We start from the raw sequence: 13,171 nt of genomic DNA, 5'->3' as shown, positions 1-13,171 counted from the left end.
CTTCCTCCACCAATGGTTCAACCTACCACCAGTCACCTTTATTGAATGATGCTATTACAGTATTCCAAGACAGAAATTCTCTCTCCTGTCTCCATACTGTTGGTACTCCCATAATTTTTTGTGTGTCTGATCTTAGACAACATTTCTCCACCTAAGCTAAAAGAAATCCCAGATGCTTTTGCCTTTATTAATAGAGAAAATAGCTCAGCCTCCTGGTCATCTGAGCTGACATTGCTGGGAGATTTTTTTTATAAAAAATGTGGTACACCCCATTTCTCATATGATTCTGTCGAAAAGCCAGCATTCCCCCTAATTATCATCATAGGCTTCCACGAACTGACTCAGTCTTAATGATCCATGTAAAAATCCATAAGTCTGTAGAAACAATAAGGTACAGGGAGAGGTTTTTATTTGGGTCCTGTTGTGGATGGCTGGAAAGGTATCCACGGGTAGTGCCAATTGGATGTGTGCATATATATATTATATATACTTTAACACCCTGAACCTTGGCAACATTTACTTGGAAGTAAATGTCGTTGATTTCATTGGAGCTTACTTCCAAGTAAGTGTGTGCACAGCCTAAGTCAGAGAGATTGATTGTATTATTTTAAAACTTTCTGCGTCAATATCGTCTGTCACTGACCAAATACCTCATCTCATCCCCTCAGAGACTCTATAACCTAATCTGGCTGAGTCAGAGTACAGAGTTCCTGAAAGAGTTCCTATAAAAACTGAGCAATGGAAGTAAGCAAGAGAAAGACTACCCCTCCCTCACAAGCCTCATTCTCTCCTAAGTTGTTCCATGCAGGAAAGAGAAAAGGATCAAACTAATGAATCTGTTTTGCGGTCTCGAACTTCTAGGAAAAAAGCAATTCAGAAACAACAATTCCTTTTATTTGTGAGTGCAGTTGGAGTAGCAGAATCTGTCACCCCTCAGATGGCAGATTTGTGGGTACCTCTAAAGGGAAAGAATTGTCATTATTCCCCTCACCATTTTAGCTTTCTGTCCCAATCAAGTCTTGGGATATTTCTGAGTTGTAGAAAGCCACTGCCGTCTTTACAAAGAGGTTAATGGCTGATGTAGTAGGTTCATTGTGGGAAGGCCGTCAAAGTCTCACTTCCATGAAGCTCACTGTACTGCCAGAGGGGATCTAATTTGCTTCACAGGGCCGTCTGGAGATCACAAATGGGATGGACAAAACAACAACACATATAAAACAATCTGTACATTGAAATATCAGTGCACTTTTTTTCTGGGGGTACTCAGGGGTACTCAGTACTGGCACGTTCCTCTTTTTTTAGAAGGAAAGCACTGATTAAAAGTGTGGCACCTACTGTAACAACTTCATGTATCAGCATCTTTCTTTTCTAGAAGTAAAGTACTGGAAATACTATACAGTCGTACCTCGGGTTAAGAACTTAATTCATTCCGGACGTCCGTTCTTAACCTGAAACTGTTCTTAACCTGAGGTACTACTTTAGCTAATGGGGCCTCCTGCTGCCGCACCGCCAGAGCACGATTTCTGTTCTCATCCTGAAGTAAAGGTCTTAACCTGAGGTACTACTTCCAGGTTAGCGGAGTCTGTAACCTGAAGCATCTGTAACCTGAAGCGTTTTTAACCCGAGGTACCACTGTATAACCACCATCAGCCCATAAACAGACATATTGTCTCTCTCTTTATCACACTTCAAGGCTCTAACGAGATACCTATCATTCCTATTTTATCATGTCGTTTCTTAAGGATGACCCACGAACTCAGGAGTGACTTCTGACATTACCTCAAGGTGCAAATGAGTAGGCAGGAACTCAAGCAAGAGGGATGTGTAGATATGTGTGCAGCCTATGCACTGAGATGCAGGCAGTGGCACCTCTTCAAGATATTCAAGAATTATTAGAAATGGGGTTAAATAACTCATATAGAAAATGCAGGCCATACACACCAGTCTGTCAAATAGTTTAGGTACCATTAAAACTTGGTGAGATAGTTATAAAATGTTGTCATAATCTACAAATTGCCCACTTTGCTTAATTCATTATAATAACCGAATCTGACATTCCCAGGCACAGATTTTCAGTTATCATGATGGAGAATATGAGACGGATTGTATCTGGTACTATGTACACTGAATTTCATTGAGATCAGAACAGCCTTCCTCTCCCCACCCCCCGCCCTCATTATAGAATGCACTTTGAAGGGTTTATCTCCTTTATCTCTGGTAACGATAAAGTGGAAGTAAGTTTATTGATACGGATAAATCAGTGTGAGATCAGCTTTGGCCCCTTGCATTTGTCAAATCAGAAAGATGCTAATAAAAGACATCATTCCACCCAAAAGCGTTTTGAAATCCATGAGTGGAAAGCACAGTGTACAAGGCCATTTAATTCAGACCACTCATTAAATAGCCACAAACTGTTCTATTCTCTAAACTGAAGCAGACTAGAAAATAGAATGAGAGGCAAACAGCAGTTAAAAGATGTCCCCATCCTCCCTCACTATCTCCTCTCCTCTACATGTACAGACTCCAGCTTATGACCCATACAATTAGTATATTTATATATTCCGTTCCTCTGCTTCCAAGTTCTGCATCCCTGCATATCCACCATAGATTGCAAGAGACTGTCACTTTGTTACCACTTCAGGTCTACAGATCAAACTGGTCTTGCCAAATCAAGGTACACATGTTTAATATGGCCACTGATCACTTAAATACTTTCCAGGAGATGCTCCATTTAGTGTCTATTGATGTTTTTCAATACAGTGCTAAAAAGAGTGACAAGGTAGGCAAGATACGACAAGGTGAGGAGGAGTGAAAGAGTTAAAAGCTTCCAGCTCTCCTGCACACAAACACACAGCCCAATGTTATTGCACCTTGTGCCAATCTAACACTCTACATGTGTTCTTTACAGGGCAGGTATGCCAAACATGATAGTGATTAACTGATGTACTGCACCAGAGTTACAAACAAACTGGGAACAATATTTCTTAATACTTCCCTCTCACTCCACCTCTCCTTTCCCCATGTGGGCCTTTGGTAGAGGCCACGCTATGTTATATTAGACTAGATTAAGGAAGCAGACAGCTGAATGCTTTAAGTCTGAGAGGCCTGGGCCGTGATTTTTACTGGTGGAATGCACTGTGGATATTCTCTCCTGGCTTCTTAAAAAATGGAAGAATGAAAATAGCTTAGATGTTTGAAAGGGCTTTATTTTCAACATGTCACCCTGCCACAGACATTTTCTGGCAAAGCCTCATGCTGAGTCACTAAGGGGGAGTCTATGGAACCCAGCCTCTTGGATAATGACGTTGTCCTGAGTGAATCTCCACCCCTCCCCGTCTCTCCCACTTCTTCATTCATCGTCATCATTTCCTCCATGGGTGTCACTAAATACCCTCTGTCTTGGAGCTCTTTGCTCTCCTACCTTTAAGGCTCACCAGGTTCTGGGAAATGGAGGGTCCGGAATGCGTTCTATTGACAAAGTGTCAGCCAGCTGCTCTGGGTCTCCCATTATTTCCCAACTTTTCCACTCATCTGCCTGTGAGCTGTGACCTCCCACAAACCCCTGTTGTAAATCTATACTGTCTTCCTCTTCCTCTTCCCTGGATGGGTCAGGATGGGGAAGCAGTCTCCACCACTCCTCCTCCCCTGCCCAGTCCCTGAAATCGGGATTCCAGAACTTACAGCTGTCAGTTCTAAGGGAAGGCAGGCAATGATCCACAGCTCAGGTGTGGCTCGCTAGCTCAGGGAGAAGGCATATGATTTGTCAGCTGGAGTAGGGTCGGGACAGGTGAGGGTCACATGCCTCATCAAGCCCAGAAGGTATAAGAGGAAAACCGTCCTGGCCAGGCCTGTGTGTTTTGAGATGCCCAAATGCCTTTTGCACCTCTGCAGTCCACTGGAATGGCTTCTTGCCCTTCCAAGAATCTGTGAGGGGCATAGTGAGTCTCGAATAGGCCAACACAAACTTGTGGTAATAGTTGGCGAACCCTTTGAACCTCTGCAGATCTTTCTTCATCTTGGGCACCTGCCACGAAACTACACTCTGCACCTTAGCAGGATCCATCTGCACCCCCCCCCCCCAGGCATGAGGCAGCAACCCAGGAAATCTACCATTGAGATGCAGAACCAACAGTTTTTCAACTTGGCATACAGCTACTGTTCTCACAGCCTCTTCAGCACCATTTTCATGTGACATACATACTGTTCTTGGTTCTCTGAATACATCAAGACGTCATTGAGGAAAACCACCATGAAACCGTCCACCACGCCTCTGAGTATGTAGTTGATGAAGGCTTGGAACACTGCTGTTTCTGACTGGAGTCCAAAGGGCATGACCAGATACTCAAAGCTGCCATACCTCCTTCTCTGATGTGGATTAAGTTCTATGTCCCTCTCAAATCCAACTTTGTGAAGACCTTCACTGACCTCACACTTTCCAATGAATCTCCAGTCAGCAGTAGAGGATGGTGCCTTTGATGATGATGCATTAACATTGAACAACATTAGTACTATTCAAATGGTTTCTGGGGTTCCAAGTTTAGCAAACAACACAGTAAGTCATCAAATGAGAGCCATTGCTGTATTGCTTTATTTCACCACTTCTAATGGATTTAGGAAGCCAGTAGCCTCACTTACTCTGGGTTAAATGTTCTCCACAATGTTTCCTGCCTTATACTCAGTCGAATAAAAATGGTCCTTCTAACTCAGCATTGTCTACCCTGACTGGCAGTGTTTTCAAAAGAGTTTCCTTGACCTACTTGGAGGCCTTTTGCTGTAGCACTAAGCTATGGCCCTTCCTAAGGCAATCATCATAGCATCCTATCTATGTACGCCTGTTAGTCCTCCAAGTGCTGTTGTTGTACGCCTGTTAGTCCTCCAAGTGCTGTTGGGAACTCCAGCTCCCAACACCCACTGTCAGCATGACTTATGGTTAGGGCTGGGGGTGCTGTAATATGATAACATCTAGAGGGTCACAGCTTCCCTACACCTAACTTAGGATGTGAAAGACTCTCAAATGCACACAAGACAAAGGCATATGGTGGGAGCTCAAAATATCACACGATGGAGTTTTTGGACAGAACGTCCCATCCCTTGTGCTGAAATCAGGAACCACCACATGAGGTCTGCTATCATGAAGTCTGTACTGGAACCAGTTTTGAAGCTGCTGTCAAGTATTCCTTTGTGTGTGCTTGATCATGGCTCCCCTAACGGTCAGTTGACTGGCAGAGAGCAGCATTTCACTTTCTCTGAAACCAGCTTCCTTGCACTGGCAGATATTAGAAAAGATGTAGGAGGGAGGGAGAGAAGGAGGGAGGGCATGGAGAATGACATCTTGTCCATTTTTAGTTGTGCCAACATTCCGCTGTGTTTGAATGCCTGACAAGCTGGCGACAGAGGGAGATTTTTATCAGGTAAGTTATTACAGAGAACTGTCAGGTGAGTATGTGTGTGGTTGCTTTTTGGGTAGTTTGTTTTTCTCAAAACATAGTGAAAGTTTCCAAATCATTGCTACCAAAATGGAAGGAGGTGGAAAGGCTGCTTGTTCAAAGGGCTTTTGTTGTGCTATATATGCCATTATTTAAAATTTATTGCAAATGTGATGTGCTTTAGAAAGTTAGGTACATTAGCATTTCTCCTTTTTTAATAACCTGTGTGGGGCAACAGATTCATAAACTATATGAGATGGAGGACATTATGTGCCATTTAACAAGCTATTGAACACTCTCATCCAAATTCCCTGGGGGCCTTCCAAATTTCCCAAGGTTTGAGTAATTGGATGGTTAAATAAGCAATAAATAATCCTTTATTTACTTGGCTATATATTAACTTTGGGCTACAATGAGAAGAGAATAGGAAGAGCAGTGAGAATTTGAACTTTCAATGCCTGTGTATAATGGAGCACAGGTCCAAACCACCCAGCCAGCCTGAGATAAGGCCTCACAAGCCTGGGCAGGAGAAAAACTCAGGTAGCTTCCCTTTCACATTGCAACATGGTGGACTACCTTCTCTCAGCCATGAGGCAGCTACTGAGTTTTTCCCTTGCAGGAAGAGAGGGGAGGGTCTACCAGCAGCCAATAGGTAGCTGGAATTCCAAGGACAACGTTTGGGCTTCCTTCCCATATAGTTGTATTGCTTGTTGAACTCTAACTATAATATCATCGTCATTTCATTTTATTATTTAAATTGAATTACTATGACTTTTTATTATTGCTTTTTTGATAGAAGGAAATTGCTTTGGAGGTCAGCTAGTGATGGAAAGTGGTATTCAACAGTTTTAAAGAAATAAATATGAGGGAGGATGAGGAACTTATTTGACTACATTCTAAGGGGAGACCAGGTAGCCTGAGTCATCTGATGAGTTATGACTCACTCTGCAGATTCCGCTCCCCCTATGAGAATGCCGGTTCAAGTCTGAGTTTAAACGTAATTGGGAGAACTGAAACAAAGAAACAAATTTATGCAATCATATTTCCCGCCCCCCATTCCTAGCCTGAGAGGGCTCCACCCTGGATATCATAGTGTTAGAGCCATCACAGTACCCCAAACATTCCATGTAGGTGCTACGATACGAGGAGAAGGAAAGATGGATCTTTTAGAATTGGAAAGAAGATTATTAGCTTCACCAATACCATTATTTATAAGAAGCCACATTCTTGATGAATGTACTAAACTCATCTGGAAAACCAGATGAGAGGGTAACGGAAATATTCGTGCAGAGACCATTTGTATGTGACCTCAGTATTACATGAAATTGCAGTGGTACCTTGGGTTAAGAACTTAATTCGTTCTGGAGGTCTGTCCTTAACCTGAAACCGTTCTTAACCTGAGGTACCACTTTAGCTGATGGAGCCTCCTGCTGCCGCATGATTTCTGTTCTCATCCTGAGATACTACTTCCGGTTTAGAGGAGTTTGTAACCTGAAGTGTCTGTAACCCGAGGTACCACTGTATTAATACTTTCCAAACAATAAACATGTATCAATTTGCATCTTTAAGTGAAAATATCCATAGGGTTTACCCTTTTGATTAGTCTAGTTTAATGTCTCAAATAAAATGGCTTAATAATGTAAAGAGCATGTGCACTGCTGTTGCTAGACTATACCTGATTTGCAGATCTAAGGTTTGCACAGAATGTTAAATTGGATCCATGCAAAAGCCATACAAATAGTGACATACTCACCAGGGAGCTGCATGCCCCATTACTCTGCATCTATGACACACGCTCAGTTATATAGATGTGTGATTATTTTACCTTGGACTTAGCCATTGGCTTCCGGAAAGTAGAGAGACATCCAAAGGGTTGTCCAAAGATTCCTTGTCTCGTTCCGCGAGTTCAGCATGACGCCTTTCAGTCTCCGCAATTCCCCCTGCACTTTTCAAAGGCTAATGGATTTGATTTTGGCAGATATTCAGTGGGCCACATGTTGGGTTTATCTGGATGATGTGATTGTTATTGGGAGAACTTTCCAGGAACATTTAAATTGCCTGGAGGATGTGTTTAACTGGCTTTCAGCAGGCTGGTTTTGAAAGCACAAGGCCATCCAACTGTGACTTGTTATAGTCCCAGGTGCAAGGCCCCAGCCACATCATTTCTTCACAAGGGCGTCTTCCCAGATCCTGCCAAGATCAATACCATTAATAAACACATGGCCCACACCGCCAATGGCGGCAACAGAGACAGGCTTTCGGAAGCTTACTCTGTGCATCTGAGTTCTGGTTTTGCTTTGGCTGATGCATTTATATGCCCTTGCCAGAAAGAAAGAAAGAAAGAAAGAAAGAAAGAAAGAAAGAAAGAAAGAAAGCTAGTCATTCAGGAAAATTTCAGTGTGTTCTACCATACAGCATAAAGTTTCGAATATGGCTTTCTGGGCCAAATTGTGGCAACTGACACAAATTCATTTCGTTTGCACCATTCGCCATGGCCTGTGCTTTTGATAACATTTGGAATAGACTTCCCTTGCAAGAACCTTGGGAGCTGTAGTTTTCTTCTCACAGGGCAGCATTCCCAGCATTCTTAACAAACTACCATTCCCAGGATTCAGGGTGGGGTGGAGGAATAAGATACAGTACTTTAAATGTGTGGTGCTGATCTGCTCAATGTGCCTAGATGTAGGAAGCTTCAGGTTCAGGCCCTAACATCTCAGTTTAAAAGTGTCTCAAGTAGCAGAACTGGGGGAAACCGCTAACATAAAATAAAAATAAGAATGACTGTGAAGAAATTTACATCTCAACTGTTCAGCAGTCTCATAGCTATTGTACACATTCTAAAATGCCCTGATGATGGAGAGTCTCTTTGGTTGGCTTGAAATGCATTGGATACTCTTGCTACATTATTCATTAAAAACTTAGGGCTCACCCATACTTCTCTAGAAACTTCTCTAGTAGTTTTCTGCTTGCCCCCTGCTTTTTAGGCACAGGTCTGAGTGGTATTCCCTTTGCCTCACCACTTTCCCCAGAAAAACCTATGATTTAATAGGTTTAACTCAACTGCAGCTTGTTCCAATTCAGAGCTAGTTTTCCCAGAGAAAAGCAGTGGGGCAAATGTTGGTTTACATAAATTGGTTACATATATTGCAAGCATGGGATCAGTACCTCTGTCTTTGACAGCATGGTGGTGCAGCCCTCTTTGCTCCTTACGATACTGTGGGTGCTTGAGAAAATGTAGGCTAATCATCTAAAATGCACATGAAAATATATATTGAAATGGATGTACTAATTCTTTTCTACAAAGCTGAATTAAGAAGAGGGCTGAATTTTAAGGTTTTCCAGATTTTTATGATGACCTCATTATTTAAATTTAAAAAGATAGGAAATAAGTGCTACTGGCTTCTAATGACTATTTTGCATCAAAATAAAAAAAAATCCTTCCAGTAGCACCTTAGAGACCAACTAAATTTGTTATTGGTATGAGCTTTTGTGTGCAAGGTATCTGAAGAAGTGTGCATGCACACAAAAGCTCATACCAATAACAAACTTAGTTGGTCTCTAAGGTGATACTGGAAGGAATTTTTTAATTTTGTTTTGACTACGGCAGACCAACACAGCTACCTACCTTGCATCAGTTCAGCAAGAGAGGTCAACAGGTATAAGCAGACTCCTGTATGCATTGCTGATGAGAATGGGAATGTGTATATGGATCTGAAGCAGTCATGATGCCCAAACTCTTAATTATGGTATTCTGAATACCAATCTGCCTGGCTCAGAAGCAATACAAACTGAAATTATTCCCTTCAAAGCTCATCTGTGGCTTGGAATGGAGAAGAGATTTTTCACGTATGCAAAACACAGATTTTTGATATGGATATTTTTAGTCCAAGTCCTGGACACCAATCACACAGGGATGGGCAACTTGCTGCACCAGGTGTGGGCAAGGGGTGGGTATCCTGAAGTAGCTGAAAACCAAAAATTAAACTGGATCCTCCTTTCCCTTTGGTAGCATGGTTGCAGGTATTGAGAGTGAGGGGACAAAGCCTGAGCTTTCTGAAACCCCTTTATTTTCTGACACGGCAGCAGAAAGGACTATGCCTGCCAGAGTTCTCCCAGCCATTTAAAACAGAAGAATCCTGTTCCTTACACTGAATTCAACAACTTTGAACTTGGTGCAAGAATCATCCTCTGTTAAGGGGATGTTTTGAGCCCTATAATCAAGGCAGGCCACCCTCTGCAGGGATGGCATTATTTTCTTCTCCAAGAGCAGTGGTTTCAAGCTTATCTCTGCGGTTCTCCTGGGACCATATGGATCCAGCACACTTTCAGAGCCAACAAAGCAATGGTTTTGCATATGCCCTATTATTTCCATGCTGGGTTCTTTTCCTATTCAAGTGTGCCGGGGGGAAATAACGTAAATAAAAACCCACATAAATATACCCAAATATACCCAGCGTCCAACTACTATCAAATGTTAAAAGATGTGGGGCTAGGAGAGAATCATTGCAGCCTCATCAGTAGGGTCATTCTGTCCTTTGCAAACCACTTAGAGGTTTTATTTATAGTGAAGCGCTGTACAAATTCTGTTAAACTAATAAAATTAATTCTGAACGTTCAGGCTGTTTCTTCCCTTCTGACCTTTATTCTTTAGAAATCTGTTCTTTAAAGTGGCAGTTCAAGCAAGCCAACTGATTTCATATTGACTCCAAAGGACTTCCTTCCCACTCCTCCACCCCCCCACGCCCCACGCCACTGGCTTTATAGATATTGACTTCAGATTAAAAAAGACTAGTAGCAAATTATATAGTTCATGCAGTCTGCATGCAGCAGGATTTTCTGGAAAAGCTGGCTCCAGCGAGTCTGGCACTCCGTATCATTAGAAATATTTAAAGCCACTCTTTGGAGCCACGCAGATGGCAATGAACTTATCTGGAACTGCCTTAACTCTGTCGAGGCAGCTGGTGTCTTGAACGCTGCGAGCTCAGACAGTTGTGGCAAAAGGGCCATTGCTTTCGTGATGTTTCCCTTTTCAAATATCAAGCTTTGAGGTTGGCATTTAAAAAGAGAGAGCCTGGGAGGTTGCTTCTTTAAATTATATGATTTGGGGGTCAATGAGGGTGAACAACAAATGAATCATCTCGGGAACAGTTCAAAAAGAAATAAAAAAGAAATCACAAACTGATTTGGGAATGTGGATCAATGAAACATGAGAAATTGAGAGAAACCAAAGATAACAGGTTTGCACATCCCTAGGTCTGAGTTATATGAAGGAGTGCAGGCCCGCCCACACATTAATATCACCCCTCTTTGTTTGCTCTGCAGCCTGATCAGCAGAACTGCTGGGGAGAAGGCCTTTTTTGTGGTGGCCCCATGACTATGGAATTCATTGTCTACTGACCTCTGGAAAGCTACCACATACCAGCCCTTTAGAAGATCCTTATAGACATATTTATTGTTTCAGGTGATCTGTACATGAAGAATATTTCCTTCTTTGTATTTCTTTTAGCTAATAATTCAGGGCTGGGTGTGAGCTTTTCAGTATTGCTGCCTTATTAATGCTGTTGATGTTGTAGAGAAACTGTTCTGTTTTGTATGTTTATTCCATTAATTTTATTCTATTTTTCATTTTACCATTGTTGAAGCTGTAATTTTATATTGTTATTATGCAAGCCACCATGACAGAGTTGTCTACTGAAAGGCTGTATACACACACACACACACACACACACACACACGTAAATAAGTAACTAAATCAATGTACATATAAATCTAAGCTTAATGGCACAGGTAATCTGACCTGCAACTCTGCTCACCCATACTGTGGCTGGTCTGAAACAGGAATGGGGAAATTGTATACATGGACTGCCAGATGTTGTTGGACAGGCTGAAGCTGATGGAGACCCACAACATGCGTAGGGCCACAGGTTCCTCATCTGCAATGCAAAAAGGGAGGGGATGGAGAGAGATGATTGCCTGGATCTGATGCTTTTCTAGGCTGCAGTCCTTTGCACCCTTCCCTGGAGTAAGTCCCACTAAATTTAGTTGCACTTAGTTCTGCTAAGTAGACATGAATAGAATTCCACTATTACTTAGACATTTCTATCCCACTTTATATATATATATATATTCATATTAGCTTACAAAACAGACTTCAAAAACCATTAATTACAGTAATAGGCAATTCAAACATCATGAAAACAAAAGGGTTGTGCAATACGAACAGGTTAAGACAAGGAAACCAGGAAATAAATTGGCTTTTTATATACCTATCTCAAGGCATTCTGTGCCTCTTTATTGACTCAGGCGATTTAGTCTCACACCTATGACTAGTGCCTTCAGTTAAGCTCCCCGAACAAAACCATACACAAAGCCTCCTTCTCTCTCTCTCTCTCTCTCTCTCTCTCTCTCTCTCTCTCTCACACACACACACACACACACACACAAACACACCACACCTTTCCTAAACTTGCTAATATTCTAAGGAATAACTACTAAGAAAGGAATCACAGGATGACCCGGATATGCAGTGATCTCAAATCTACTGCTGGGTTCATATATATTGATGTTTGCAGCCTCTCTCATGGGCAACAACAGCCCAGAGACTTGAACGCATAGCCACAGTTACTTGCACTCCCCAAACCACACCCTGGAAACAACAGCTCTGCCATCAACATGGATCTCATCATGGCATCTCCTGTCATCCAACCCAATTTGTGTTCCTTCCTCTGAACATATAAAGTCTTTGCAGAATTTTGCTGTTAGAGGAATTGGACATGGAGGAAGGGGTTAATTTCCTTCATGATCACAAATCATCTGTGTATGAGATGGGCTAATGTGGAACTTATTTCTAAGTTAAACAAGCATGGGCTACAGTCCTAAGCATGCTTACTGGTGGGGTAAGCCCCTCTGAACTCAACGGGACTCACTTCTTGATTAAGTATGCTTAGATCCATACTGTACATCAGCTTGGGTAGTTGGGAGCCAAACTTGTGTGGTTGTGGGTCTGTTCTTTGTTTGTATTTTACACTTGGAGGCTATTGTCACACTTTTTCTTATAGAATGTTTTTTATTTCAGTATGATTTCTGTTGGAAAGGCCCTTTTTTAAAAAATGCACACCACATCTAAACGACTATAATACAAACCCAGCTGTCCTTGTTACTTGCGTTAATATAGTTCCATTTTATATGGTGATGGGCTTTGCCTAAGGGCTGGGCTGCATGGCTCCGAATTCCCTGTTTGTCAGCATTTTGCAAATACGACATTTTCCATGGCAGAGTGTAAGGAATTTCATAAATTTGCTGAATGGATAAAGTAAGTGCGATGCAAAACAGTTCTGGGGACATGACAACAATCTTGCACAGATCTAGTTGTGATTGTTATTACAAATAATATTTTATTTCTTGGACACTGCCTATGTGCAAAGGGCCAGGCGCTCTTTTTCAGCTTCACCCCTCACACATTCATTCTGCATGTGGAACGAAAGGGCTCCTATTTCTATCTCTTCAAACCCTTGATTCAATAAGTGACCACCATCCTTATAGCAGCATCAAAGCCTATCCTGCATGCATGTATTGCGGGCAGCTCAGGGGTGGGCCAGCCTATTTTACCACCTGAGGCAAAATGGGTAAGTGCTGACCTGTGTCCCTGCTAAAGCCCCACTTACCTAGCTTGTGTAGTGGTGACTTCAGGGTTCCAGCATGATCTTGCAAGAGTCCCATGAGAACCTGCAAGATCCCCCCAAAAT

At 42.2% G+C, this 13,171-nt stretch overlaps 1 long non-coding RNA gene across 4 annotated transcripts; it reads right to left on the bottom strand.

The window, feature by feature from the left end:
• Positions 1–872: 872 nt before the first annotated feature.
• Positions 873–12,519, bottom strand: LOC310749420. Of its 4 annotated transcripts, XR_014541612.1 has the most exons (5): positions 11,693–12,519; positions 11,240–11,359; positions 8,592–8,673; positions 7,252–7,745; positions 873–1,173 (listed from the first exon to the last, which is right to left on the bottom strand). It is a non-coding gene; the product is annotated as an uncharacterized lncRNA (long non-coding RNA). The 4 variants fall into 4 exon arrangements; XR_014541611.1 differs by lacking the exon at positions 7,252–7,745 and having other exon boundaries at positions 11,224–11,359; XR_014541613.1 differs by lacking the exon at positions 7,252–7,745.
• Positions 12,520–13,171: the final 652 nt, after the last annotated feature.

Source organism: Podarcis filfolensis, assembly GCF_964270895.1.
Source record: "Podarcis filfolensis genome assembly, chromosome: 1".
NCBI classification, from domain to species: Eukaryota; Metazoa; Chordata; class Lepidosauria; order Squamata; family Lacertidae; genus Podarcis; species Podarcis filfolensis.
Note: the sequence above shows the minus strand (reverse complement) of the source record. Positions and strands in the feature narration are given on the sequence as shown.